The sequence below is a fragment of the Acinonyx jubatus genome, chromosome B3, assembly GCF_027475565.1.
Source record: "Acinonyx jubatus isolate Ajub_Pintada_27869175 chromosome B3, VMU_Ajub_asm_v1.0, whole genome shotgun sequence".
NCBI classification, from domain to species: Eukaryota; Metazoa; Chordata; class Mammalia; order Carnivora; family Felidae; genus Acinonyx; species Acinonyx jubatus.
Window position 1 is genome coordinate 66,423,289 of NC_069386.1, and position 24,039 is coordinate 66,447,327.

Below are 24,039 nucleotides of genomic sequence, written 5' to 3' on the forward strand. Positions count from 1 at the left end.
CATATTGCGTTAGTCACTAGAAACCTCTTATGCCACATAAAACACAGCCCAGGAAAGGCCAGGCCCATTAAACCGGGAACATGTATTTATGTCCATTTCATGGGGTCCTAAGGAATCCTATTTTCATGGAGTACAAAATGTCATTTAAAAATAATCATGCAAATGATTTCCTAAATCCTCTCTCCCTCACGTTTCAGTGGTTATTTCTTGTGCTGTGAGTTGCGTGGCTGAGTTGAAACAAATGCTTAATGTTTTGTCCCAAACAGGGAGACGTGGCAGAAGCCCTTCCTTACTCAGCTGGTGTTACCTGAATCAACATGCAAGTCAAATCCTGTCCGTTGCAAGAGAACAGCTTCCTGTGGTCAATGCCACACATGACAGCTTTAAACAGGAGCTGGGGGAACATCAGAAGGGCACCAAGAACTTGGCTGCTCCACCCCAAGTCCTGTGCTCTGACTTACACTCCCACTCTAAGGCTGAGAGTGGATGCAGGACAAAGGGATTTGAGGAAAGTCTCATTGCACCCTGGAGTGGGGGACAGAGGAAGTTAAGTGGACAGACAGAGTGACCAGTGCTCTCCTTCCTCAGGCACCAACCTCTGTGCTTTATGAATAATCATTAACACAAATGGCTGAGCTGTCTTCTGTACCTTTAGTCATAGCTGGGTACAGAGGAAGATTCACAGAGACATCTACAGGTCATAGTTGGAACTGGATTAAAATAAAAAATAACATCTTACTTGTCATTATTTTAACGTGTATGATTCCATCAAACACTAAGGTCAATTTATTGGTAGTTAATTGGAGTCAATTCACTAGGAAACAGTTTGTCAATGTGCAAATTTTTCAGTGTGGGAAGAAAAGCAAATTGACATTTGTCGAGCATTTACCGCATGACAAGCCTGCGTTGGGCAACTCTACATTCAGACACCACTTAATTTCAGACCAAGACTCTAGTCAGCAGTATTAAATCCATTTTACAGACAACCGTGACTCAGAGATGTTAAGTGACTTGCTCAAGTTCCCACAGGGAGGGAGCAGATTGCAAGAGCCAAGATCAAACCTAGATCTATGTGAGGCTACAGCCCACCATCTTCCCAGCGTCCCAAAACGGCCAGAAGTTTTCAAATATAACTAACTATGTAGAGGGTTATTGACAATCATATTTTGAGGTTGTAATTTACTCACTTTTATTATCAGATGAGTAAAAAGAAAATTGGTATTTGTAAACAAACATCTTTGGTCAACTTTCAACTGCTGCGTAGCAAGGAGAAAAATAACTAAAAGTCCAATCTGGTCTAAACCGTGGCCCAATGCAACCATTTAGAGTCCCCTGGTTTAATGCTCCACCTTTCTCGATAGAGGTACTTGGTGATTCCTTCGTCTTCCACCTCACTTCCTGGCTCCTCCCCAAGATGGCATCTGAATACATGAATATACATGGGGTTGGGCTATCATTCCAAAACTTTGCATCCTCATGGTAGGACGGGTCAGAAGTCCCAAGCACAACATCCCCTAGCTCCCTGGTCTGCAGGACCTTGTCACTGTGCACCTAGTTGCTGTTTCCTAAGGTCTGCTGTTTCTGCTGCTTGTAACTTGTCCTCTGGCTTGTCTTCAAGGTTGGCCAGAGCCCAGCGGTGCCTCCTGGCTACCTAGCGGTCTCATCTTCACTCTTCCTGGAGGTCTTGCTGGAGAACCTGGGGAGCTCTTCCTACAAATCTCATCTGGGCTCCAGACCAGTGCTGCCCTGAACTAAAAGGTAATTTTTCAGGGTGCCTGGGTGGCTCCGTGGGGTAAGCATCTGACTTCAGCTTAGGTCATGATCTCACAGTTTGTGAGTTCGAGGCCCACATAGGAATCTGTGCTGTCAGCTCAGAGCCTGGAACTTACTTTGGATTCTGTGTCTCCCTCTCTCTCTGCCCCTCCCCTGCTTTCTCTCTCTCTCTCTCTCTCTCTCTCTCTGTCTCTCTCAAAAATAAGTAAACATCAAAAGAATAAATAAATAAAAAGCGGTTTCTCTTCTCTCCCCATCCCACCTCCCAGATTTATACACTAACACACATAGACGCAGACATGCCAGGGACCTCACTGAGCCCTCTGCAAGCTGTCAGCCTTAGTATTCTTCCTGGATACATGGGCACCCCCAGATACCTTCAGGGTATCATGGAATCTGGCGAGACCTCTGAAGGACTGAATTCAGGCCGTTCCTCAATTTCCCCTTATGTGGGAGTGGAGAGTGACCTTGAAAATGGCAATGTCTGGGTTCAAAGATTACTGGGAGGGTAGACTCGGGATTTTGCCTTGAGGAGAGATTAACAAGTGGCTGGAGAGAGGGCAGGGGCATGTGCTGTTTCTGTTTATGTACTAGAGTGGCTTTGCTTTTATACTTGAATTCATATCTTTGTCTTAGTGCCAACTAGAATAACCAGGTCTTTCTATGAGTCCTATGATAGTGTGCTTACTGCAAGCCAACTGGGCCGACATAAAATAAGCCTTATTGTAGGGCTGGCCGCCCCTCTCGCCACAGCCTCCCCCCCCCCCACCCCCCAGAAGAGGCCAAGGCACCTGCTGTGCCCCTCCCCGGCTCACCCCACCCCCACCCCACAGCTTCAACACTGGAGGTTGTGTTTTGTGCCTGGCAGGTCTGCGATAGAGAGCTTTGATTGTCTTTGACTGTCCAGTTTAAGCTGCCCGATGTCTGATTTCAAATATGTAAACCTTTTTCTGAGAAACAAACTGCAAAAATACCAGATATATAAATGTCCAGTATGAGAAAATGTCTCTTTTCTCAAAATGTCACTTCACATTTTATTAAAGTAACCAGATGTTTCCAAATATATCCAAATTTTCATGACTGCCTTTACTTAAATATCCAAATAAAAGAGTTCAGGCTATTGTGGAATGGTCAGAAAGGTCCTTCCCAGGGCTTCAAGTTCCATGGTCACCTCTCACTTGAAGTGTCTTGTTCCCACTAAGCTCTTGGTGATACCAGCTCAGCACCTCAGTGCTTGAAGCCACTGCCCTGTCCCCTCTGCTCTTAGCCACTTTGCCTCATCCCCCAAAGCTCTACTCACATAGAATGTTGTACATGCCAGATTTTCTTAGTTTGGGGAATTCATTCATTCACAAATATTTATTGAGGCTCTACTATAGACTACACCCTGTTTAGGTTCTGGAGATTCAGTAGCAAACAAAAGAGATAGAAATCTCTGCCCGTGTGGAGCTTATATTCCAGAGGAAACACTCAGAGAATAGACACAATAAATAGGACACTATAGAGTATGTGTGGTACTAATAAACACACAGAGAAAATTAAAGTAGAGAAAAGGGAAGCAGAGTACTGGGGTTGGGGGACGGGGCGGGGCGGGGAGTTGATTTTTCAAATGCATGACCCAAGCAGGCTACAGCAAGGAGCGTTTGCATTGAGTAGAGGAGGTGCTGGAGAAAGCCATGCCCATATGTGGGGGAAGGATGTCCCAGGCAGAGGGAGCAGCAAGCGCACAGCCCCCGAAGGAGGAACAGTCTGAGGCCAATTTGGCTGCAGTGGGAATAAATGAGGAAAGAGCCAAAATGTGGTCAGAGGGGTTGCCAATGTGTTGTGAAGGCCAGTAGGTCGGTGTGATGGCTGACTTTCACTCACAGTGAGTTGGGAAGCAGTTGCAGGCTTTGGAGTAGAGGAGTGCCAGAACCTGACTGTACTTCAAAAGGATCATCTATCTGGCTTCTGGGGTGGGAGGAGACTGAGAGTGGCAAAGGTAGAAGCTGGATGATGAATTTGGAGGCCATTTCAACTGCACACGTTAGAGCTGGTGACGGGAACCACTGTCCAGCAGTGTGGTGGTAAGAAGTGGACATAGGTTATAGATATATACTGAAGGTCTGCCAACAGGGTTTGCAGATGGATCAAATGCAGATGCAAAAGAATGAGAGGAAGCAAGGATGAGACCCAGGTGTTTGTTCTGCGCCAGAGGAAAGATGGGCCTGTCATTTGCCGAGACGGGAGGACAGTAGAAATAACACAGCTCAGGAAAGAACGTCAAGTTGAATGTTAGGCATAAGAATTTCACCCCGGCTGTGTCCCTCCAGAGTCTCCGCCTCTGGCCTTGCTGTTGGGCTCCTCTCCCTCCATATTCTTTTTTTTTTTTTTAGTTTATTTATTTATTTTGAGAGAGTGTGTGCACACAAATGGAGAAGGGGAAGACTGAGAGAGGGAGAGAGAAAATCCCAAGCAGGCTCGCACCACCAGTGAAGAGCCCAACGTCGGGCTTGAACTCAGGCATCATGAGATCATGACCTGAGCTGAAGTCAGACACTTAACCGACTGAACCACCCAGGCGCCCCCACCTCCATATTTTTTTTCTCTACCCACTCCTTTCAAGGTTCCAACTACATACCTTGAGCTGCTGAACCCTGAAACTCCAAAATTCCTTGTATTTTATATGTGCCAATGAACAACTGAGTTCTTTTTATGTGATGAAAAAACTGAAGAAAGTAAATTCTCAGACAAATCATAAGAAACATTGGAGTTTTTGTTCAAGCTCACTGCAAGCCAAGCCAAAGGATTCTCTCTTGGGAGAAATATGTATGGAAAAGAAAGAAAAAGAGTACTCAAAGGAGGAAGAAGAAGTTACAAGAAAGAAGACACAGAGGAAGGCAAATAAACGAAAGCCTGGTTGAAGATGGCCTGCTCCACACTGTCAACAGGTGGGTGGCCAACCCACTTCCCAGAAGAGGCCCTCAACTCAGTAACACATGCAGTGTCCAGCATTTGATTAGGAATGCTAATTACTTCCCATAACAGGCCTAAGACCTTTTAAAGTAAGTAAGAACATTTCTGTCCCCAGGCCATGTTCTCTCTCACTTGTTTTTCTTCTCTTTACTCACAACTAATAAACCCCATCAAGTTTTTAAATTAAAAAAAAAAACAGGAAATAGGTATTTAGGCAATACCAAAGAGACATGGGCACTACCCCTTCGCTACAATGCACTCAGTGACAAGCCTTTCTGTGTGTCTAGCCATCATTTCATTCTTCTAGTATGTTGTGCCCCAATGGAAAGGTTTTCACTGACATATTACAGTCTGACTTCTATCTGCTTACTGTAATGCCATTGCTGCCCCTCCAATCTGCTTTTTTGTGCAAAGGGCTCTACTGGCTGTGGGCTCTAGAATAGCAGTTTGACCAGGCAAGCAATGAGAACACCAACAGCTTAGAGAATCAATCCTGTTGGCGTCGTTTTATTTAAATCTTCCATTAAAGAGAGTTCCTGGGGTACCTGGGTTGCTCAGTCAACTTAAGCATCTGACTTCGGCTCAGGTCATGATCTCACAGTTCATGGGTTCAAGCCCCTCATTGGGCTGACAGCTCAGAGCCTGGAACCTGCTTCAGATTCTGTCTTTCCCTCTCTCCGCCCTCCCCCACTCAGGCACTCTCTCTCTCTCTCTTTCTCTCTCAAAAATAAATCAACATTAAAAAAAATTTCAAGAGCATTTGTAACATATGCCAAAAGTAGGCAGAGGACAATAAACTTTTGTATACCCATAACCTAGCTTCAATAATTGCCAACTCAGGCTTATCATATTTCATCTCTCCTCACCCACTTCTCTTCCTCTTGTATTATTTTGAAGCAAATCCCAGACATATCCTTTGGTCTGCAAACTTTTCACTGTGTTTCAAAGTGTTCACTTTTCTACACCATAAAGTTGATTCTATATAAACTCATTACCATTGTCACAATTTAAAGATTAGCAATAATCCCTTAATATCATTATATTTCCAGTAAGAGTTCAAATTTTCAACTGCTTCTTGAATGTCATAATTTTATTTTGCAGTGTGTTGGAATCAGGATGCAAATAAGGTCTACATGCTGTGATTGATTGGTAAGTCTTTTAAGTGTTTTTTATAGGTTCTCTTTCTTCTCTCTCTCTCTCTGCCCCTAGTCCCTGCAAGGTGTTTACCGAAGAAACCATTTGGAGTCTTATAGAATTTCTCAAGGTCTGGACATTAACATGCCTTTGTGGTATAGTTTTTCGTGTACTTCTTGGAAATTGGTAGGTAGAGCTAGACACTGCTGGCTTGTTTTTAAATTACATTTGTAGCTTACTTTAGCACTATTTCTGTTATGAAATGTTACTATTTCTCCAAATAAGTTGCACTTGTCCAATTTTCATGTGTTTCAAAGGGTACAACATTCTTTTAAGGTAAGAAATAGCTTTATTCCAAAAGGGCTTACCACCTTAAATCAAATTTTAAGGAAAAAAAATTATTATTTTAGAACAAAAAAACCAATGATAATGTTTTGGCACAAAAGTTATATTCACAGTGAGAATAAAAATTGTCCCAAACCTGGTCTAGGGCAGAACTTTTTTGCATGATATAATTCACAACCTCCTCTGGGATGTAATTGGTGTTGCTGTTAAAATGCTTGAGCAATTTTCTGATAGACCTAAATAAGATTAAGGACTTCTGGGAAGCCAGGGTTACCCACCCAGCTGACTGGCCAGCCTAATAATCTTTAACCAGACATGATTTTTTCTTGTATCCAGTTTAACAATGATTAACCATTCACTTTTTTTATAGAATCCCTAAAGAGAATATTGAATCAGCACACTTAAAGGTTTCATCCCTTGTGGCCAGCTTGAAACAAAATTTTGGCCCAAACTTATAATCCATTTGTCTAAGAAGGTGTTTTAACAACATTTAGGAAGAAATATTGTAAATTGTTTTACTACGTTGTGTGGGTAAGAAATCTCATTGAAAGGTATTAAATGTATATACAAGAGTCCTTAAATATATGGAAAATTGGTTTCTTTGAAAGCTGTGGGCACTTTGACTAATGGAGAGAAATTTCTTCTTTGGATAACATAATTCAAACTTAGCTGTTGTCATGCAGTAAAAGATCTTCCTTCAGATTCTTTCTATGAGCAAACTGGTGCCTTGAACATGGGATCCAAGTGCCCTGAGGAAACAACATCTCTTCATAGGTAGAAACAGGATTAACATCATGATTTAATTATTATACCAAATACATCATGGATAATCTATGGCCTTTAATAAACCTAACAGTTAAAGGCTGAACTGGTAAGAAATGAACTTCATTTCTGCATTTTAAAAATACATTTAATCCAATGGGAAATAAAAATGAATGCTGGGATAAAAATTTAAACTTGATCGTAAATAAATAAAAATAGAATGAAATATAATAAAAGAATAGGTTGTGTATTTTATGTATTGTGTATTAATATATATTTTAGAAAATTATTTTTTATCATGTCTGTACAACAACTTTGTTGACATTATCTGGAAACTGTTTTAGTTACCAAGGAAAGATAAATGAGCCTTTAAATGTACATAATACCATAGAGTGAAACCCATATTCCTATACCTTTTGGGATGCTAGATTGTGCCAAATGGCTCAAGGTGGCTCTAAATTAGGCTCTAAATTAGACCTCAAGGTTTGAGCAGAGCCACCAATGACGGGTTGGGCCTCACCCTATCCAAGGGTTGACCGGCTAGTAGTTTTCACACAGGATTTATGTTAATAAGCAAAATAGCAGACCAGCCCGGGTAAATTATACTGGCTTATCTGCTTTCATCAGCCCTGAGTCTATACCAAAAGAGAATGAACTCTTGTATTAAGGAAATTGCATAACTATTTCACAGAATTTTTAGACGGATTAAAAGCAATGATGTATATAATATACTTAGCACAATGTTCAGTGGAAACAGGAGGTACTTAATATTTATTATTTTTAATATATTAAATTGTTAGTAAGTGTATTAGATTATTATTTAATATACTAAATTAATCGTATTTATTAGCTCCTTCTCTCTCCCAAAGTCGAGATTCACATGTACACAGGGACTGTCAGTGAGGAAAGCATGATATAACCAAAAGAATTATGTCTGAATAGTGCTTTATACACTACAAAATACTTTAATATGCATTATTACACTTGGACCTCAGCTCACCAGCAACCACCCAAAGTGCTCTGTGGGACAAAAGTAAGTACATGCAGTTTATGGGTCACTGGGAACCTGGTAAAGAAGGATGTTATATTGTAGCCACACTCCTAGAGGAGGTCTGATGTCTGAGGATTCTGACTCTCAGGTAACACCCACAGTCCAGGCCTCACCCCACGTCTCACAGTCACAAGACTCCAACCTGGGCAAACAAGTGGAGGGATTTCGGGAACAGCAGACTTCCAGCGCTAAAACTGGGAAAGTCTCTAGCAAACCAAGATGGTCAGTCACCCTAAGTCTAAGAGAAATCAACACCAACCCCCACAGGCCGAGAGTGCAAGAAAGGTAGCTATCAGAGCTGTAGGAAACGTGCTGCTTAGCACACGCTGTAGGGCACCAAGGTTTCATGGTGTGAGAACCTTACATGTTGTTTGATCTGGGAACACAGCTTCTCAAAGCTCTCAGCTTCCCAAGTGAAGACAGGAACAGGTTACAAAGCATTTCTCACCAAAGCCCTGTCAGGGGTTCAGTGTTGGTGCCCTTCGCCTTCTATGGTTCAGTCATACTCTCCGAAACTTGTAGGTGTGTCCCCGCCTGCACTGGGTGACCACCCACCTCAGGTTTCCCTTCCCAGAAGCAGATGTCTGTAGGAGGGCCAAGCAGCTTCCCTATAGCAACTTTACAGCTGTGGCAAGAAACTGTCACAATGTAAAGTAGAGGGCACGATCTCCAAGCCTCTCCTTTAGAAAAGTCTAAAAACTCCCACTTGACACAGAATTAAAGAACTTTAGGGGTGCCTGGTGACTCAGTAGGTTGAGCATCTGACTCTCGATTTCAGCTCAGGTCATGATCCCAGGGTCACGGGATCAGGCCCCGCCTCAGGCTCCACACTGAACATGCAGCCTACTTAGAAGTCTCTCTCTCTCTCTTTCCCTCTGCCCCTCTCCCACCCTCCTCTAAAATTTAAAACAAAAAAAAACAAAAAAACTTTAGGCCCTAAAAAATCATGACATCTTTTGCTTTCAGTTTTGTTCCTCACCCTTGCATTAGTTTCAGAGCCTGATTCTGGAGCTCACAGAGCATCGCTCTGCCGATTTTGGATCTAGTGTATAGGAGTTCACTGAATTATCTCCAGAAGAAATGCTGAGTCATAAGGCTGTGCGAGCTCAGAAGAGGCTATATTTAGGTGGGTATCTTGCCATCCAACTCAGCAACGTCTCAGTTCCCATCCAGAGGATCTGTTCCTCTCTCCAAAGATCAAGACTCTGCTTTTTCAAATTCTCCACAAGTATGTGTGTGTGTGTGTGTGTGTGTGTGTGTGTGTGTTTGTATTAAGGTGGGAAAAGAGGGAGAAAATCCTCTATGGCTTCCAACACTTATAAGACATGTCTCATAAAGAAGGTGAGTCTCTAGTGAAAGAGAGGAGAGGAGTTTGGTTTGTGGTTTGATACCCATCCCCGAAAGGAATACAGCTGAAATGGGGCATCAAACAAAACTGCAGTTTTGCCATCAATGCAGCTATCATGGCAGCAGCTTCCACAAGATCAAGATGTTGGAGGCTGAAGGGCTCTGAGACAAATCTGTAAGCCAGAGAGCCAGGGAGTAAGGCTGTAGGGAATCCTCTACTTACCATATTATTGAAATAGTTTAGAAAAAAAAAAATCTTTCATAGAAAAACATGGCTATATAAGCTTCTAAGAGGCTTCAAAGACGTGCCACTCACTGCATCAAAATATCCTTATCATTTAAGGAGGCAACCTCAAGCTGAAGATCAATTACTAGATGTGCCGGATATCTTCAGCATCAGCCCTCCAGATGCTCTTTCCAGCCTCCTGATCTGCTCCTTCCCAAAACAGGCCGACCTGTACTTTGCATCATCTCAGGTCCCATCCCCTGCCTTCTGGTTGGATTCCACTAATGGGGGGTAGTAGCAAGAGGTAGGTAGGAGACGTGAGGATGGGAGCAGAATGAAGCAGAGTGAGGTCAGAGGTCCCTCCCTGTATGACCAAGGCTTGGCAGTAGCTCCTTCCCTCTGGAAAGGGCCACACAGCCCCCATTATACTATAGCTACAGCTCTCGCTCTCTCTCTCAGGGCTCTGGTAGCTTTTCCCTTCTCTATCCCTTTAAGCCAATGGCTAGTAAGGATCCCCACTGTTACTAGCCCTGGGGAGACTTTACCATCCTTTGTTGGTTTCCCTTGAACCTATCTACACCCTTGTAAGTAGCCTCTTGGTTAAACTCCCTGAATAAGGCCCAATCAAGTATGCCTTCTGTTTCTTGTTGGGACCTTGACTGATCCCTTCAGCATATCAAGGGTCTTGTTGGGGTGATGCAGAAAAGTACAAAGGCCAATGGGGAGTAAGTTAGAGACAATGCAGAGGTAAAGCTCGTCCTTTTTCCCACTTTCACCTATCAGCCAAAGAATGCATACATTTAAGGGAGAATGGTAATAAACAAGGGCTATAAGGAATCCTTCTGAGATTTTGTCCCAGGTCGTAAGTTCCTGGCCTTAATGATCTCTGGATGAAATGATCCAGAGAGCTTTCTTCGTGCTCATCAGAGTACAAGTGGTTCTTGCATAAGTCATCATTTTGCTGACGCTAAGAAAGCTAGGTAACTGTCCTTTTCCAACAGAGGAATACATCTGAGTTTCTCTTACTGTCCTAAACAAAACTAAGTGGGGACATCCAGACAAACTGAGAAGGCTGAACCATTTGGGGAAAAAAATGAGATGTTCAGGATCTGTGGAGAGTCAGAGTTCCACATAGGAGGTCATCATGGCCAGAAGATGATTGTTGTATGAAAGAAGATGTTGAATCTAGGACGTGGGACTAAAACAAAACACCAGCCCAAAGGAGGAAGGACAAGGAACACACAGTGGACTCCTGAGACCTGGGGAGCAAGGAGTTATGGCAGGCAGGCCCGGAGCAAGCAGCAGAGATCCTTACTAGAGGCAACTGGTGGGATGGATATAGGCACATGGTCAACATTATAGAAGGGTCAGCAGCTGATGTCATTTTCCAGTCCGTGGAAAACAAGTGAAAAATGACTAAGCTCATCCTAGTAGAGCCAACAAAGAAGACCCACTCAGAGAGGGCATGGGGCTCCTTATTGACCCCACAATTAAGGCCCACATTAGATCCGCCTTTCTGAATAAGGAAAGCCCATCAGTGCAGGTTAGGAGCCCACGGGCCAGAAACAGAGGAACAGAAATAAAGCACACATTGCAACTAAACTGATTTATTATAAATAAAGCTGGTGTTGAAATGCATTCTTCTACTAAGATAAAAAGCCATACAATGAGAGCTCTTCAGGCAGCTCCTTCACAAAAAGGAATAGTATCCTCATCTTGCTATCAGCATTTGTTTAAGTAAAACTACATAAAGCCCAACATTCCTCCAAAGATCAAAGATCAAAAGAAAGGAGTGAGTCCCTGTTAGAAACTTGACTGAGTATTTTCTGTGCAACTTACAGGTGAAAAAGCAAGCTTTTGAGTTCATCTTTTCTTCCTTATGTCAAATAGCTCTTCCATTGTCCCTCCCAAATTCACAATCGAGTCTAGTTAGGATGGTGGTCAGCAAGCACCTAAAGTTGAAGCAGTGAGCAGTTGAAGAAAATACACATAAAATGGGAATGAAGCACACAGTAAGTCAGAAGTATTCACTAATTGAAGATGGAGGACAACATACACTCCTTAATGAGGCATGAATTGTAGTCATGTTGGAAAGGAAGAGCAAGAGGGAGAGAAAGGCTGGAAGGCTCTCCTTAAAGTGAAAGCAAATTTGGGAATTCGATCTTTCTTAGAAGGCTGACCTTGACCATCACAGTTACATCATCAGAATTTGAAAACATATTAATATGGAACCTATTATATATAGAGTCTGTAGTAACACAAAGATAGTACTTTTCTTGGCCAAAAAACAATTCTTTTCCCATGTTGCATAAAAGATCCTCTTTCCTGGAATTATTAATTTAAACATATATACGTTAGATATATATCATATATAATGATGAATAATAATTATATATACATGTGATATATAATAATATATACATGTATGTGTTTATATATAACTATATAACATGAATCAATGTATAGTATCTATACAGTTATATATACATTTATAATATATAAAATGAATATCCATACAGCTGTATTTCTATGTATAGATACCACCCATTTTATTCCTCCATTCATTGAAGAGTAACCGGTTATCATGTTCAAGGCCCTGTGTCTGATGATGAGAAGGCAGAGGTGCATAAGATGTCTTCTTTATCACAACTTAGTGGGAGAAGCTGACTGATACTATATATCGATATAAAATACAATATGACAAATGCCATCAGAGAACAATATAATTAATAGTTGCCCAGTGTTCATTTAGTACCTTGTATATACAATTATTAAAATCCATAATACATTAGTCTGTCTGGAATTATTACATGTGCCCCCATAATCTCTCCCCCAGCTTCTCAAAGAGGATCTGTGGAATCTTTTCATCTGGACCACAATACTTATCACAGTGCCCAGCCAGTGTTTGGTGTTTTAATGAGGATTAAATAGATAATTCTATGAAAGTTCTCTGAAAAATATAAAATGTGACACACATACAGACAGCCATAATTGTTTATTCCGTGGAGTTAAAAATAGAAAAACCCATTTAAAATAACCCCTTTAAAAGATAAAAGAATGCCACTATTTTTCTTTACTAATTAGAACATTGAGAAGAAGGTAGATAGTATATTAACACGTCCAGGCAAAATACACTGAAAAGGACCAAAGTCTACTGGAGACCTAGTGGTCAGATTCTACATGTTTATTTCCTTTGAAACCCATCCTCATTCCCTGGAAAATTGTGAAATTTTCATCATCCTAATAATTGTGTTGTGACTTAAAAAATTAAAGAAATCACCACATTCCAGCTTGTTTAGTATTTCCACAGTGGAAATAAATGATAATACAGGTTTTACTGACAGTTTCCATTTGTTGAACACAGCGGGTAAGTTGGTGGCAGCTGAGCTCTGTCGATGAGAAATCAATTTGGGTTAGACTGATAAGGAAATTAAACCGCTGTAGTGTATCAGAATGTGGTAACGTACCTTTAAATCTTGGCCTTCGTGATTTATTGAAAAGAAGGAAGTGACTTATTGGAAAGGAGGAAGTAAAGAAGAAGACAGCAGCGAGAGGAGTTAATGATGATGAAAGACGGAAGACATGGTCGTGAAACCAGCCGGTTCCTTCCTTCAGTTTTTGCACCTGTGTTTTATTGCACTTAAAGGGAGAACACCAAGGTTTGTTTTGTCTTATTTTTTCTCTTCTTTAGGCATAGGGGAAAAACTAGGGAAATAATGATGGTAAGATAGAAATAAGAAGAGAGAGTTGTGAGTAAAAATGAAAGAATTAATGAAGAGCAAAGACACAGACACCTGAGAACTTAAAAAAAAAAGGAAGGAAAAAAGAAAATGGGGCAGAAAACAGGCAGAATTGGTCCTTTTGTGTAAAGTACCTTTGCCCCAAATCACAGGACAAATACCTTGATAATGGTTTAATACTATGGTTTTCCTTCTACTACATTATGTCCATCATTCTACTTCCTGTTCTAAAATGCTAAACACCAAGCACCATCATTCCCTCCTTCCTACTCTAACCTTTAGTGTTTTCACAGTTTTCTTTAGGCAAGAATTTCAAGACCAGATATCTTCAAGTTTGGAGCAAATGGGTGGGATTATTTTTTCCAGAACAAGAACAAGCAATTCCATGTGGGAAAACAGATGATCAAAAATTAAGAGTGGTCTAAACTGTTGGAGTCCCAGACACTCTGAGATTTTAGAAATGGCTGACTCATAGGCATCACCCCTAAAATTGGGATAAATATCTCTGCAGGTTACAGAGTCGTAAAAATGCAATGAGTTAATGTTCCTAAAGCCACCAGGGACAAGGCACATAGCAAGAGGTCAGCAGTTGTATTTTGAATGAAGATTTGTGCTTGAATTGTTTTAGTAACTGAAGCATTAAAAACTTAAATTCTGTGGGGCGCCTGGCTGGCTCAGCCAGTGACTCTTGATCTCAGGGTCATGAGTTTGAGCCTCCTGGTGGGTGTAGAGATTATAAATAAATGGACTTTTGATTATGAATCAACTTTTTTTTTAAAACTTAAATTTTGTTTAATTTGGGGAAATGCTTATTCTTTTTTTTTAACCTTGTTATTCTTTAAAACCTTTGAGATGTAAAATCCACAAAACCAAAGCTATTCCAATAGAGATGTTCAAAAGAGTACTGAGAACGTCCCTGCTAATGAAAACCTGATCCAAGATATCCCCCTTTTTCAAAGGAAAATCTGACCTTGCACTCTTTTCTAGCATCATGACCTTATAATATTTCCTGTCAAGAAAGATCTCCAACCTTCTACTTTGTAACATTCATTTAAACAGCACAAGCCATGAAGGCATCTCTCCAACTTTCTCCTTCAGCCTTTTTCTTTCAGGCTTCCGATAAGGAGATAAAATGGAGATAGAGTAGGTAAATGCTTGTACATCTAGCTGTCTTGCTAGTGAAGTATTGTAGAAATAAATTCACGATGGCAATTTCCTCAAAGGGTCAAAAACGAGCCAAGTAATTTAATTTTAAAAGTGACTTTAAGACAGGAAATCAGGAGTTGGTTTGTGAGTAACCCTGGGAAGGCTGAGGATTGCGGTGAAGGCACAGATCGTGCACCACCCCAAACTTAGTGAGGTCAAGCCTCGCAAAGGAAAGCTCGTAAGCCCTTTGTAGAACAATATCTTACTTTCAGGCCTCCGCCTGTCAGTCCTCTGCTCTGGTTAATATCATCAAGGGAATCCTTGCCTGACAGAATGTAATTTAGGATCTATTAAATATGATTACTTGGCCTTGAAAATGATGGATATTGGACAGAATTATAGAATCACTTTACAAAAGAAAGGTCTCTTTTACATCCTTTCTTGTGGAGCCTAAAATGAAGCCTGGGGAAATCCCTCAGAGGGGTTGTGGCATTTATAGGTTAGGTTTATGAAAAAGGGAATTGATATTCATATTAAAAACTGTGAAAATTGAGAAAGGTGAAGATAGTGAGCATGCAGACAGCTGTGACGTGTGTCTGAAGGGTGAGTGGCTTGTTGCCCAACTGATTTACTTGCTTTAATTATATTAGTAACGTGAAAGTCGACATGATTCGAAACAAGCTCTTTGGGTTTTTCATTCAAATACTAGCCCCCAGTGACCGCTTTTTATGGTCCTCCCAATTTCCAATTACTTAAAATGTTCATAGCTGAAATACTTCAGAGTTCACTGCTGGGTTTGCTTTGGAGGTGGCCTCGGTTTGGGTTTTGATTTAATTACATTTTGTTCCTGGTTATAAAAGTAATATATGGTCATTGAAAAAACTACAAAACATAAAAAATTGCAAAGAAGAAATTAAAATCACTAATAATTCTGCCACCCAGAGATTGTCATTAACATTTTCTGTATACCTACTAGGATATATATATATATATATATATATATATATATATATATATATAACATAATTATATATATAATTTTTATTACTTAATTGATGTAATATCATAATATTATTTACTAAAATTGTTTTAACTTAATACTGTAGTGTGACCATACCCCCATATTTTAAGTATCATTCCATAAGGAGATATTTAGTGGTTATATGCTATTCATTGTATGTATATGCCATCAATTCTTTTTAAGTTTATTTTGAGAGAGAGAGAGAGAGAGAGAGAGAGGAGCATGAGAAGGGGAGGGGCAGGGAGAGAGGGAGACACCTGCTGCCAGCACAGAGCTCGATGTGGGGCTCGATCCAAGGAACCATGAGATCATGACCTGAGCGGAAATCAAGAGTTAGATACTTAACCAACTGAGCCACCCAACCCCCTATGCCATCAATTTTTAAATTGCAATTGGTGAGAATTTAGAAGGTCTATTTATATTTTTTCCCATTATCAGATAACTCTGTATACCTCCCCTGTTATTTCCTTAGGATACATTTTCAGAAGACTTACTATGTCCAGCCTTTTTACATGTGGCAAATTTCTCCTATCATGCAAGGTCTATATTACAGTAGACTACATCTTCTGACTATTTTTCTTACCAGGACCAAAACAATGAAGGTAGTAGATAAAATTGAGATTATCACCATTGTATTTCTAATTGGTAATGAATTTTGTGTTAGGGATAAGGTGGGAGCAGCATTAGAACTTTAAATTATCTCAAAAAAAAAAAAAAACTAACACAACAAGGAAGCAGGAAGTGGGGAATGCAGAATTATTGTTTAATTGGTTATAGAGTTTCAATTTTGTAAAATAAAAGAATTCTGGTAATGGATGGTGGTAATGGTTGCACAACAATATTAATGTACATAATACCATTAAACTATACATTTAAAAATGGTTAAGTTAGTAAATTTTACATTATATGTCTTTTACCACAAAAAAAGAAATTGGGGGGAGAAAATGACTAAGCAAATGAAAAAGATCACCACTACTTGTGTTGCAGAGGAGCTCATTTGGAAAAAGGAAATAGGCCTTCCGTATTCCATGACATGGTTCTGATATTATGGTAGATGAGGCTATAATCATAATTAACATTTATATGGTACTTTACAGTTTACAGGTGCTTTTGTACACATAATTTCATTGACATAACAGCCTCACGAAGTAGTTGATTATCATCATTTTGTATATGAGAACTCTGACACAGCTCAAATAACTGCCCAAGGTGATATAGTTGGCAAAGAGCAGAAGCAAAACATCATTCCAGGGCCGCACCCCCTTGTTTAAACTGTCTCCCGTGAAATACACTACCAAGATGGCGGCAAGGCTACTGTGCTGGCAAAACTATCAAGTGTTTTCATTTGACAAGTCAAATGTGTCATTTGTAACTGAAAAGAGCAAACCTTTAAATAGCACTTAAAAGACTTAGCTTAGAAACACTTCTTTCTGTAACAGCTTTGGATAAGTAATCAATAAAACAGTAATTTTACTAATATTCATAACAAATAATACTCCCCACTGTTGAACCCTTATTTCATGTTTTTGGCACTTTTGGATATTGAGTTAAGTTTTTAAATTCTCCCTCTCTAATATATTTATCATCCTAAAGGGGAACACATGCAACATCACCAGGTATCAGTGTGGCCAGGCAAGGTCATAGGGAGAGGAACTGAGCCCACAATAATTTAGAGTCAACAGTTTTTCTCTTCACTATCTCCCATCCAATTAAATACAAAAAGAAATGTTACATTTTTCCAAATTAAATATTAGCATAAACATAGATTTTTTAAATGTAGATACTCCCTTGCTCCCTAAATTTTCTTCGCCTATTTTTTGGGTGCAGGATCTGATCAAAGATTAACAAGCTGTTATTGGCTCTTATATCTATCCAATATCATCTTCAATTTTGATAGATGATTCCTCCAACTTTTCAAGATTTCTTAGAGTTTTGTCTTTGATGATTCCTGAATAATTTAATCTAACAAGCAGGTAGTTTTGGTAAACAGAAATCTGATCTGTGAGATTTATTTTGCCTGTGAGCCCATTTGTCTTTGGAATTAAAAGTATCAATAGATATCATGAACATTTCTTGTTCTCATATATTGACGAACCTCATGCCTTTAATACACTTTTTATGGACCTGCTCTGTGCCTAGTTCTACAAAACTAAATAAGACATGGTTCCATGGAACTCTCATTATATTAATAAATAGAAAAACTAACACATACTATTAATTAAAATGAAATAGAGTAAGTGCAATACTATAAGTATATGCACATACTCTGGGGTCACAGAAGTATTATATTTGCTCCTATGAGTAAGAGAAAGCTTCACAAAGGAAGAATCATCAGAGTTGGGACTAAAAGGATGAACAATTTTTCTTAAAGAAAGGGATGGGAAGGTTTATGCACATATATTATTTTGTCCCTTGTTTTATGATTAGATATTTTTCTTCGATTATAGTATGAAATCACACAATATCATATACTCTGACTGTAACATTACAAACATCTTTAGGGGCACCTGGATGGCTCAGTCAGTTGAGTCCAACTTTCGCTCAGGTCATGATCTCGCAGTTAGTGAGTTCAAATCCCCTGGCAGGCTCTGCTGTCAGAGCAGAGCCCGCTTTGGATCCTCTGTCTCCCTGTCTCTCTCTGCCCCTCCCTTGCTCTCTCTCTCTCAAAAATCAATAAACATTAAAAACATCTTTAGATTTCATAGCATTCTCTGTAAATTCACCAAACTATCATCGTTCACTGCACCTGCCATTGAGTAGAATTCATTGTTGATCAATAAACATTAAGCTTAATTGTGAAGCTCCTTGATTAATTTACCACTGCACTGGTAGTGTGAGGATGCCCAGCTGCAGGGGACACCATTTATATGAACACTTCCCTTGGGGTCCCTAGGCAGTCTTCTGCATACTTATGGATTTATGGTATTTATCTCCCTCTACTTTGTACACAATTCTATTTTAATACTGCATTTTCCTTTCCAGTTGAACTATACTTAACGCAGTAGAATTTTAAGAAAAAAAAATTCTTCCTAGTATTTATGATAGCTACTGCTCCAGTTAATTTGGTTAAATAGAATTTCTGGAACAGTAGTTATGATTTTCTAAGATACTGTATCATCGCCTTTCTTAATTTCTTATGCTACTTATATAATATGGATCACCACACAATGTAAATCCCCATTATATACTTGATGTTGATGGTTTCTGGTCAGTTGATATATGCCAGGTTTTTTCAGAAATCATACCAGCTTTGAGATTCCTGAGCAACTATGCTGTATATTCTTCTTTAGCCATTAATTGAATTTTGAAAAGGAATTTGATATATTTCTAATTTCTTTTTTCATGGTAAATCAGGGCATAAATCATCTATTCTCTACAATCCTGAATGGTGTCAACTGTGCTTGTTCTTTGTTAATAAATATTTCAAGTTATCTTAAACTATGCTTAGATATTTTTATATATCTCAAACAAATGGATAATAGACCAATAGTTAGATGGTTCTCCTCTACAATCTTACTTCTTGTTTTTTCCAGAGTTTTATATTGGATCTCCTCTACCCCATTAGATTCCTTTAACTTTGATCTGTCTGCCTAGCAAGGACTCTAAACAATAGCATTCTCCTTGATTTAGATTTTAGCCCATCAGAGGCTGTGTACTTTTTGAAGAAAAGGAAATTCACTTAAACAGAGTGGTTTGCACATTAAATATTAGCTCATAAGAATGAGTTCTGCAGGACTTTCCAGCTCTAGGATTCCGTGTGTATAATGGCAGAATGAAAACAACAGATTGTAATTGTATGAATGTCATCTGTGTTATGTCAAAGAGAAAAACAACTTCGTCCTGAATCAGATCAAATAGAACAGTCCAAAAAATTTTAATAGAGGTGAAAACTTAGCCAATTAATTGAATTGGTTAGATATTATTTTTCAGTGGTTAGATAACACATACTGAAATTAAATTTTCTAAAAAAATATTAATTAGTACCTTCCCAAGGGCTTTTTTTTTTAAACGTTTACTTATTATTTTTAAGAGACAGAAGGAGACAGAGCATGAGCAGGGGAGGGGGAGAGAGAGGGAGGGAGACACAGAATCTGAAACAGGCTCCCGGCTCTGAGCTGTCAGGACAGAGCCCAAAGTGGGGCTCAAACCCATGAATTGTAAGATCATGACCTGAGCCTATCAGACGCTTAACTGACTGAGCCACCCAGGCGCCCCATTCCCAAGGGCTTTTGAATCCCATCAGGTTTATTTTATTTTTTGGAGTCTTTTGCAATATGGCACATCTGTGCTGAGGGGTCTGCACAGAGTCATGTGTGATATCCCCACTATAATATTTCTGTGTGGGGTTTCTCACATATTGACCTGCCCCCTGACAAAACAGGAGGTCATGGTAACTAAGAAACCAGTGATTTTGCCCTGAACACAGATAGAGGAAAGCAGATTTTTCCGTCAGTGGATCAGCCTTTTTCCAATTTTTAGTGGAGAACTTCTCTGTAAATTATTCAGGAACAAACTGAGCCTTGGTCAATGCAAAACCAAAAATATCAATGAATTATTTTTTTAAGACTTGAAAAGAGCGGCCGCTTTCCTGCATTCAGGAAAATATGTCCATCTTCTTGTAATTTATATGCAGTTGCAGGGAATTGCCTAGAGTGTTTCATTAGCAACATGTTGTCCCCTGCAGGGGCAATAATTCACCTAGTACACTCTTATCCTCTTCCTAAGCAAATCTGGGGATGAATAACAATAATGATTTTTATTTTCATTTCAGTCTTTAGAAATCCTCCTTTATTCCTACTCTGCTCTAGTTCTCTGGAATGATGAATGATGACCATTTATAACCTAGCATACTGAAAGTGTCATGATCTCATCGTTCATGGGTTTGAATCCTGCGCCAGGCTCGGTGCTGGCAGAGTGGAGCCTGCTTGGGATTTTCTCTCTCCCTCTGTCTCTCTGCCCCTGGCCCACTCACTCATGCGTTCTCGGTCTCTCAAAAAAAAAAAAAGATTAGAGAAAAAGAAACGCAAATTCCCAGGCACCATCCTAGTCCTGCTGAGTAAGAAACTCCAGGCCCTTCTGAGTTTTATAAGCCCTCCAACTGATTTTGATAATCGTTTGCATAAGAACCACAATTCTTGCTCTGCAGTACTGATACACCTTCACTTCCTGTTCACTCTTCCTCCCACAGACCCTTTAGCCTCATTTCTTCCTCAGAGCTTGGTCCTGGCTCCTTCAACCTCCCTCTTTGCATTCTTCCCCCGAGGAGATCTCACTCATCCCTTAGTGGGATCTCACCCATTTCTAAAAGAAAAAATCTATTGACATGGAGTGATCATTACCTAATAGCAATAGCCTCTTCTGGACTTCTCAGTAAATGCCAAATCTCACCTCAGTGGCCTGTTCTTTTCAGAAGTTTCTTTAATGCTGAATGGACTCATATTAAACCTCTTATCTGATGGTAATAAAAGTTAACCCTTGTTGAGCAATTAATATGTACTGTCCCAAACATATGTGTATATTATGTCATTTAATCCTCACTACAACTCTATGAGGCAAGTAACATTAATAATCCATTTTCCAGGTAAGCAAATTGAGGCACAAAGTAGCTAAGCGAGAGCTCAAGGTCATACAGGCAAGAAGTAGTAGAGAGTGTATTAAAAGCCACATGGTCTAAGAGATGATTGTTACTCAGCAAGTAAGAAAAACCTAGTCTTATAAAGCAAACAGGAAATTAAGCACTTTTCCTTCTGCCATATGAAGACCATAATGGAATTTTTCCTAAAAGATTGTCTTAAAAAGCAGGAGATGCACCTTAAAATTTATGTATTCTAAATTGGGGGTGGGGGGGGGGAATTCCCCCAGGCAGTGACCTTTATTACTAAGATTTGATTTGGAAGCCAATTTTTATAGCTCAGTTAAAAACTGCTAAACCCAGTCACTTATATAATAGAAATGCTGACGTGACCTTAATTCTAGAGGTGCAAAGGGTATAATTGAATTTAAGAACAATGTACCTCATCCATTAAGTCATTAAATAGATCGTAATAATCTGACACATTTGGTAAGTACTACATGAAAGTGGTTAACAATGGTATGCAAATAAAATGAGCTTACACGATTAGCTGCTGTATTTTCGGTTGTGTTTGCCAAATATAACATTAAATTACAATACAGTCATTTAGAAAATGTTATGGCAATATATTTTAAATGTTCCTGAACATGATGCCAACATAAAGAAAGGGAATGTTAGAATCTCCAGGATATTGCCCAGTGCCTGTGTGTAATTCAGATAGCTTTATATTTACAGTTAATAGAATTAAACTTAATCAGGAATACATCCTTTTGAACCAAACTTCTGGAGTTGCCCTGGTGAGATAGTGTATCTGATTGAAAAGTATATATAAAGATGCCAACTAAATGCTAAAGTCAGATCATTCCTCCCCATAGATGAATATTTGGCACTGCTGAGAAAAAAACATCCAGATGTTTGGCATCATATAGCCAAATACCTAAATCCAAGTGAAATCATGAGTTAAACACACACTTAGGGAATTGAATCAATGGAGACATCCAGTGAGGCTTATTTTAGCTCAAACAAAATAAAACAAAGCCAAAACAAAATTTCTTGAGGGCAGGGCTAGAAATCTGAATTTTCAATTCATATTGTCTCAATTCTTCATTTAATCTGACTATTTATAGGACCAGTAATGAAGCTCGCTAATCATTTCAGTGTAATAGAGAATCCAGTAGAGCAAAACACTGGGCTTCAGAACTCTGACAATTATTTTAATCAGATCTTCTGTTTTATTTCCTTATGCAAATGCTAATATAACAAATAAGAGTTAGTAAATAATAGTATATCTAATAAATTATCCAGGTTCTTACCTGCTGGTCACAATAATTGCTAATATATTCAAATGCCTTATGTTATATTTATGCATGGGCAACAAGCCATGGAAATGAATATACGCGTTTATATAAGAGATACATAACATGGTGACATAAAAATCAAAAAGGTCAAAAATCGCTGTCCTAGTAAAAGAAATAAAAATAATTAAGGGTTTAAATTGAATATAAGTGACTCAATTAGTAGAATAGATCAATTACAAAAATGACTCCTATTTTCCCCCTTCTTACTACATGTCTGTACATCTCTTCCCATCATGATGTGGCATTTATTTGTCCCACCTCTTGAACTGAACTGTCCTGCAACTTGACCTCTAGAATGTGGTTGATATGAGGGGGTGTCACAGTTAACGGAGGCCTCAAGAGACATTATGCACCCTCACTTACTCTCTTGTTCCTGTTCCTTTGCCCTGAGAATAACTCTGAGCTAGCCTGCTGAAGAATGAGAGATCCTGTGAAAAAGAGCCAAATCGTCCCCACTGGAGACATCCTAACCCACCAGTTTAGCACAGATGCATAAGCAAGACCAAGAAGAGCTGAGCCTGGCACAGACCAGCACAATCCACCCCGCTGATGGGTAAGGCTTATGGCAACTAATAAATGGCTGTTTTAAGCCAATGGGTTTGAGGTGATTTCTTATGCAGCAATAGATAACTGATACACTTAGTGTCAGACAATATTTCTATAGCAAAATAATGCAAATATGGTTATCTCTAAATATTAATGATTCTTGAATTTACATACATTTGTGATATTTTTAGAGCACTGTCACAGTCTTGCTTGTGTAATAAAGAGGACAAATGTGATTATCCCAATTTTAAAGATAAGACAATTAGACAGGAAAATGAAATCACACAGCCAGCTATTACTGAGGTGAGGAGTAGGGGTAAGGATAGAGTAAAGTGTAGAATCCAGTTCTCTCTAAATCCACATCAATTTCGAATAATCCTTATGATCTTAGCTGGCTTCACTGTGAATTTGACTTAAGGATAAAAATATCAGCATCATGGTACCCCAGCTAACATGGCAGGTTCCATCTTCACCATTAGAAAAACTAAGGTATCACTGCCTCCAAAAAAATCTACTAAAACAGAAAATGAAAATATCCCCAAAAACCCACAGGAAATTTAATATTAATTGTTGTTCCTGTTATTATTTTGTTGTTGAATGTCTTAGGCTTCTGTGATGTTTATCCTTCATAGAGATAAAAAGGGAGCAGGAGGAAAATTCACCTCTCTTACTTTAATGTCAAACTTTGAACTACTTAATAAACCAATTAAATGAAAGATTCAGAAAGTACCAATCTTTACATTGAGATAACCACTGAGCAATCAATGATAATTAAAAAAATCAATTGGTCTTCTGTAGTAATTAAATTTGTCCACTTAGATATAATTGATATTGTTCGCAACTAATTATCCAAGTAAAGGCTCTGAGGGACTCTTAGAGACTAAAAGATTGAGCCAAAGAGTCTTCCTAATTTGAAACTGGACCAAATGCCATGTTTTCTCAAAAACCGATTAAGTCTTCCCTAGAAACATAGTATTGAACAAACTCAAATACAGTCAGGAAATCAGTATTAAATTAGAGGCAGTTTAGCATACTATCTTGTACTCTCTGTGTGACCGAGGGC

At 39.2% G+C, this 24,039-nt stretch overlaps 1 protein-coding gene across 9 annotated transcripts in view; it reads left to right on the forward strand.

Annotated features, from left to right (window-relative positions):
* The first annotated feature begins 4,385 nt into the window (after nucleotides 1-4,385).
* Nucleotides 4,386-24,039, forward strand: part of ZNF770 (zinc finger protein 770) — a 59,292-nt gene continuing 39,638 nt past the window's right edge. For 7 of the 9 annotated variants that reach the window (XM_053224199.1, XM_053224205.1, XM_053224202.1 and 4 more), the window contains exon 1: nucleotides 15,686-22,983. The gene's annotated coding sequence lies outside the window, so the exon portion shown is untranslated. Of the gene's footprint in view, nucleotides 4,818-5,829; nucleotides 9,147-13,094; nucleotides 13,253-15,685; nucleotides 22,984-24,039 lie in introns of those variants that run through there. The other 2 variants (XM_053224200.1, XM_053224208.1) reach the window with 1 other exon arrangement.